The sequence below is a fragment of the Denticeps clupeoides genome, chromosome 12 (assembly GCF_900700375.1).
Source record: "Denticeps clupeoides chromosome 12, fDenClu1.1, whole genome shotgun sequence".
In the NCBI taxonomy this organism is placed as follows: Eukaryota; Metazoa; Chordata; class Actinopteri; order Clupeiformes; family Denticipitidae; genus Denticeps; species Denticeps clupeoides.
In genome coordinates, this window is record NC_041718.1 from 22088879 (window position 1) to 22096089 (window position 7211).

The 7211-nt window shown below is 47.3% G+C and overlaps 1 long non-coding RNA gene across 2 annotated transcripts; it reads right to left on the reverse strand.

Moving 5' to 3' along the window:
- Positions 1-285: 285 nt before the first annotated feature.
- On the reverse strand, positions 286-6673 carry LOC114800970 (uncharacterized). Of its 2 annotated transcripts, none has more exons than XR_003751455.1 (3): positions 6606-6673; positions 2307-2431; positions 286-662 (listed from the first exon to the last, which is right to left on the reverse strand). It is a non-coding gene; the product is annotated as an uncharacterized LOC114800970 (long non-coding RNA). The 2 variants fall into 2 exon arrangements; XR_003751456.1 differs by lacking the exon at positions 6606-6673 and adding an exon at positions 2536-2835.
- Between the last annotated feature and the right edge of the window lie 538 nt (positions 6674-7211).

Here is a 7211-nt window from a genome sequence, read left to right on the forward strand (position 1 = left end):
AAGTAAGGGGTGTGACAGCTGTCAATCATGCATACAGACTCCTCCCTTTTTCAACTTTGTTTATACAAATACTATTACAATTCATCTTCTGGGTGTCAGAAATATTTACACACCGACAGAACGGTCCTTCTTTTAATGTGTAATTCTGTAGGAGCAAACTTGGCCCGATTGTATTATTATTAAAGATAAGACTGATCTAGCTGGGAGAGTGAAGCAGTCCCTACATCATTATAGTTCATTTATTGTGACAATGTAACAGCAGAAGAACAGGAAGTAACTAGAAAACACATTTTCTCTCCATCAATGGTTTTAAACTAGTGCAAATGTCTTATGTGAATTTTTCTTATGTGTAGTTACATTTTTTTGTTATTCAGCAAAATTCTTTGCAGGAAAATCCGACCACATTCTGAGGACACGTCCTCCCCGCTGATGAATTCAGAGTCACTGGTCTGGGGGGCAAAGCCACCGGAAAAGAGTTGGGCGCAGGAAGTCAGGTGCGCAGTTTATGTAGGGTCGGCTTCACCAGTAGCCCCGCCCCTCGCTGTAATTGTCTGTAGTGTCCTCCGTTTTCACATTTTCTCAATAATCCACGTGGAAAGCGTATCTGCTCCTCCTCGCGGCGCTCAGGTCAGAAGGCCGACATTTCCTCGCTATCGCGTGACCTGCAGACATGAGAGAGATTAAAATGACTAACTTTACTGTTTACTGTACAACGCACAATGGGACAAATTTACAGTCAACTTGACGGTTAGATTACAGTCACAGGGTGTACGGAGAGGCGGTGGATGTGAATAATAAAGGCGGTGGCTCTGCTGGATCTCCACACAGTTAAGGAAGAGCAGGAAAACCTGGCCGCTACCACTTCACCTCGCCTGGCAGCTTGGGAGCGGCACGGGGGTCATTAACTCCAGGCGAAGCCCCGCCCCCATCCGTCATCCGTACCCATTTAATTAGACTCTTAATTTGAAGCCCTCCATGGAACCCTGAGCCGTAATGCCTTGTAATGAAGGCAACATGTCCTGCGCCATCGTTCTCGCCATTTGTGTGCCATAAGTTACGTTTGATGGGCGTGGTTATTTGTTACGTTTGATGGGCGTGGTCATCGGTTACGTTTGATGGGCGTGGTTATTCATTACGCTTGATGGGCGTGGTAATCGGTTACGTTTGATTGATGTGGGCATAAGTTACGTTTGATGGGCGTGGTTATGTTACGTTTGATGGGCGTGGTTATGTTACGTTTGATGGGCGTGGTTATTTGTTACGTTTGGTGGGCGTGGTTATGTTATGTTTGATGGGCGTGGTTATTTGTTACGTTTGATGGCCGTGGCTATTCGTTACGTTTGATGGGCATGGTTATGTTATGTTTGATGGGCGTGGTTATGTTATGTTTGATGGGCGTGGTTATGTTACGTTTGATGGGCATGGTCATTGGTTATGTTTGATGGGCGTGGTTATTCGTTACATTTGATGGGCGTGGTTATTCGTTACGTTTGATGGGCGTGGTCATCCTTTACATTTGATGGGTGTGATTTAGTGATTTGCAGTTTGAGTGTTGTGTAGCTCTGGGCTGATGTTGTATTAACTGAAAGCCAGACTTGTTATTTTAGTGTTAAATCTTTAATATAAAAGTTGCAGCTGAGTCCTCCACCTCCCGTCATGGCCGGTGCAGAGACCCGGCGCCTTTATTCGAGGCTGAATCACTACTGAAATTGATTTTGATATTGAAAAAAAAATCTTTGCATCTGGCACCATATTATTTTATTAATATAATACATGCCACTTTTGTTGTTGTGACAATATTATCTGAATAAAAGTCCCAGGTCCCTTTTTTGCGTAGGTGGTGGACAGAGCCGGACATGGCAGCTGATGGCGCCGCTCTGATTGAACTGGGCCCGGAATCATTATGGAGTTTGTCCCAGATGCTGCACCAGCCCTCCGGCCGGAGCTGCTGCTGCTCCCTCGTATCGTTTACCCGCGATCGTTTTCTCATTGATCTCTGCTTAAACTGAAGCCTGCTGCTGGATCTACTTGTGATCAAACGTAATTACGCCCTCCGCGGCCCTGGACGCGAGGAAGACTTGGTGAAACACTGAAGGAAAGTTATTATGGAGGTTTTAGCTGAACATCTAATCCACACCTGAAGTGATAAGCGCAGGTGCGACCGCTTTGACTCCTTTACGCTCTTTGGTGGGAATTTTGACGATTTGTCCAGGACAATTTGTTCATTTGTGAGGGCAATGGACTGGCCTCCAACCACGCGAGGTGTCTCATCACCAGCTAACATCTGCAGTCGTCCGGTTCCTCACCTTTGTGGTTTTGACCTTGTTTCCAGTGCTGCAGGACCAGCCGGTGAGATCAGGCAGAACTTTACACTCCTCCCCATCCAGACAGGGGTGCATCTGACACCACCACTTCTGCAGAACGATGGAGGCTGTGGAGGAACCACGCACAACCACACACGCTTCATTTAGGACCATGCACACAAACAAAACATCTATACTGTACATTTAATTTAATTCGGGAAAATAAAATCACCATTAATAAAGTGATGATGAATGTTGAATGATGGATTTTGGCTCTGACATGACGATGGACCAGCCAGATGACCACATGAGGCTGAGTTACACCAAGACTAGCCTGGTCAAAGCCAAGACCGGCAAGTAGTCGTCTGGTGTTCGTACCATGGAGGAGGGACTAATGAAGGCTCATTTGCTGCTTCTTCTATTGGTGGGTGGAGGGGCTAAAGTGCAGGAGCACATCCTCTCAAGCGTTGTGTAAGAACCGAGGAGCTCACACGTGGTCCAGAAGAACCAAATCATCAGCAGTGCTGTGCCTGAAATGGCGGTTATGACATGATAGTTTTGGATTATTTGAGTCCTCGGCATGTTGTGGACGATTATCGCTGGCAGCAGAACCACTGCCAGGAGAGACAGAGGTTCTCCAGCACCAGAAATAATCACGTTACTCACGTTATTATGCACTCACACTGCAAAGAAGAACAGCACAACCTGCCACACAAATGAATCGCCGTTCATACGACATGACGCTTCTTCAAGCAGCACCTTTAATAAAAGTTTCTGCAGTGCCTGTCTGGTGTTAGGCAGCAAATTGATGGAACCCTGGCAGGTATCACAGTCTGGGTTAGAGGGGACGCGGTGGGTTAGAAGGTTAGTCAAAGCTCCGCCGCAATTTGGTCTGGGCGCATCTTCTGTTCCCTGCGTGTCACCTTAACTCCAGAGTCCCAGGGCCGGTAATTGGAGGAGAATTCCCAGAGGCTGTAAACAGGGCTGCGTGAGGATGAGGACGTGTTGAAATCTTCAACTTATCTCGCTTATCTTCATTTGCTAGCGTTCGCTTCTCAGTCTTGGGGGACCTCGAGTGACAGGACGGTATCTGTATAATATAAATGACATTTCCCTGTGTGATTATGTTCCGAATTACAGCAGGAACGTGTTTATGGTGTGAAGATGTTGCAGGAAGACACACACACACACACACACACACACACACACACAGGGCTGGAATCTGATTGGCTCCTCTGCCCAGCAGGGCCAGAATGGAAGCAACTTGCCGACTTCTAAAACAGGATTCACCAGCTGAAGCCCCGTGGCATCAGGGCCGTTCCATTCACCGCGCCGCCGAGGAGGAGCATCCATCTCCTTCAGAGATGATTTAGTAACACCAGAGCTGCGAGGAGGTGCACACTTACACACACACACACACACACACACACACTGACAATCTTCACACACATTCGCCACAGAGATCCACAGCAGTAAAACGATGGTAATCAGATTAGAATCTGGTCGGGTCGGTGTGTAACGGTCACCTGCAGAACGCGGGACCACAACGTGTCTTATAGACGCGAGAGGAGGGCGTTGTGGGCGGCGCCCTGATCTGATTAATGAACAGCGGGGCGGTTGGAGGAGAGAAAAGGACACGCGTCTCACGCTGAGGCGAGCGATAACAGTCTAAATCCGTTTCACAGCATCACCGCCCCATTCCGACAAGTATCGACTCTGACGCGGGATGAAGCGGTAAAACAACTCGCCGTAATTCACTACAGCCACAGGGGCGTCGCCCGCCAAGCCTCCTAATAAACGGGTCCCGGCCCTTTGGCCCTGCTGTTTATTGGCCTTTATAAATTCCTTTCTCACAATTGCCATCAGGATCGCAGAATTCTCTAGATCATTCTGTTCATTTTACTCCAAATTAATAATTCTCACGTAATACAAAGTACAGTACGGGCCAAAAGTCTGGACACCTTCACATTCAACGTGTTTTCTTTATCTTCATGACCATTTACGTTGGTAGATTCTCACTGAAGGCATCAAAACTATGAATGAACACAAAGTGGAGACCTGACCTCCACAGTGGCACCTTGGCAGGTCGGAACTGGAACCGGCAACCTTCTGATTACGGGTTGCTGGTTCAATAAATATCTTAGCAATAAAATGATTGAGCTTAATGGGATTTTTTAAATGATTGATTGTACATCGTACAAAGGGTAACATTACGGTACAAATACAATAATTATTGTATGTCTGGAGACACTGAGCCGCTCTGCCCACCCCAGTTTGTGTGTGGTCATGTGACTGCATGTCTAATTGGTGAAACGGTGTCATGTGATTTTTGCTGCTACGTTTGAACGGCGAAACATATGTACTTGCTGTGAGCTTGTGACCAAATTGTCTGCAAGTCTGAATGTGATTGGACAAATCTCGGCCACTGTTGTGAGGTGATGCGCTTCAATTATCTTCCCAACAATTCCAGCATTTACCAGACGCCCTTATCCAGAGCGCCTTACAATCAGTAGTTACAGGGACAGTCCCCCCCTGGAGACACAGTCCCCCCCTGGAGGCTACTACCACCTCATATGATTTAAAACCGATCATTCCCTCTTAGTCTAGAGCTCGTAGCCTGTGCAAAGAAAACCACACTTTTGAAAAGCTGTACTTGTCGGGTCGGGCTGGGTCGGGTCGGGTCGGGTCGGGCCGGGTCTAACTTTTTAGAAGAGCTTCACATATCATATCATGCAGAGATTTTAGTCAGTAACTCACTTTTTAATCCACATATGAATGCAGCGTAATTCCTCTTTAAATAAAGATGTGGCCTGTCCCTACGGACCGGGGTCAACATTAACAAGAGCCCACAGAGTTCCACAGCGGGGACAAAAGCCGCCTGTGAGGTCCAGGCGAGAGGACACAGCACAGATGGCACCTACCGGGGCCGGCGCCGTTCCCGGCAGGGCCAACCTGGGCAGGGCTGTAAACGGAGCCTGTGGGCCACCGAGACCCCTGACATATGCAGGAGGTCCTCAGTCGCGCCTTTTTTCAGCTTCTCTCTCCTCTGCCTCTAATGGGGCTGGAATGTCCATCCTGCGTCTCCACTTTAAAAACGGCAAGACGCTGGACATGATGCAGCCGAAGATCGGGACAGAAAAAATGACAAATTAAACAAAATAAACAAAAATGAACTTTTATTCAACCTTTTCAACCTCATGTTCCTGTTTACTTTCAAACACTATTGTATTAAGGAAATGGAGTTGTGATGGTGTATAGCGCCCTCAAAAGGCCAAAGCATGGAACAGCAGGTAAAAAAAACAGGATGTTTCTATTTTACATGATGGAAAAACCCTCGATTAGTGTATTAATGAGTCAGGGCATCTGAATTGCTAATACAGTTATTATAAAACAAACAAAAAAGAAAATGAAAAAGTATCTGTATGGAACTGAATGGAAGAGTTTTTGGGGTTCCTGCCATCTGTCTGTCTTCTCTCATTTTATTTTTACTTCCTTTTGCCGAGCAGCAGCAGCGTGTCACTTCTGGTGGGTGACGATGACGATGATGATGATGATGATGCTGCTTCTGCTGCTGTGTGCGTGTTTGCACCACAATCCTGATGGGGGTTTCAGTCCTGCCACCTCCGTCACACCCTCGAAAGATCGGGGTTGACATGGAGTGATGCGCACACACACACACACACACACACACAGGCAATGGTTGAATAAGAAAAAAAAACAGTTTTCCTCGGTTGACTGCTGGCAGACAACATGATTCTGAATCCTGAAGAATTCATGACCTGCAGCAGCAGAAAGATTTTTATTATGGTCGGAACCATAATTCCTGTGAAACGTGATGCTTCAGCAGAGGCGGTTGTGTTTTGGGTTACAGGCCGTGCAGCCAGCCTCTGTTCACCATGCACCAGGGATCCTTTTTAGTGCATTAGTCTGTCGAGCCTTTAATGTCAGATGATCCTGAATTCTGAACGTGCGGTAATGCGGTCTGGGGGAGCAGAGCACGACGGAGGATCTGAGGGCTTTGTAAAGAAAACCACAGGATATCTCCAGATCAGCCTGAAGCAGAGTGTTCAGGTCTTTTCTTTCTACTGAAACAGTGCAGCTGATATCAACAAACGTGACCAATGAAAGGAAAAAGCACCCAGCTGCAGCCTCCAGAACATCTCCAGGGCTTCTGGTCCTCAAGAGTGATGGAAACCATTTTTTAGAAAGATGCTGTTGAAGGGTACTTATCATCGCGGAAGATGGAAGATCCTCTCATTTTTAACCTGTCTGAGGAAGATCAGAAGAAGACACTGACGTTACCTTCCACGCAGGACGGCTGGGTCCGTGTTGTCCCCGCCACCTGGCCTGGGAAGCAGGAGCACTTGACAGTTGGGAACGTTCCTCGAATCTTGTTCTTATTGCAGCACACCGGTGGATGGCCACCACTTCGCACGTTCCCCTGCTTCACCTGGTAGTTTGCTGTGGACAGGAGAGAAGAATTTTTGTCTTATCTATTCTGATGGCAAGTAGCTTCCAAAACCCGTACACTGAATAGAAATGATGAAGAAATAAGGGGTTAAAAGAACAGAAAGCATCCTGAGAAGGGAGAGTTCCTCTCCCACTTCGGCATCATTAACAGTCAAGGCCAATCAACATGGGAATAAACCAGCTAACGCAGAAGCAAGACATGAAAAGGTAAGGAAGATCTGGCTGAGTCAGGAGACACTTCACCCTGAACACAGGGGTCTGGCAGAAGCAGCACGGGACGAGGCGGGACGAATTTAAAAAACGGCAGCGCATCGCGGTTCTCGTCCACATTTCTGCACGGCGAGGAAAAGAGCTGCGATCTTCACCGTGTCTGCAGGGAAACGAGACATGAAGTGAAGCATGACCAATGCCAAATCCAAGGAAATGGATTGAATTCGG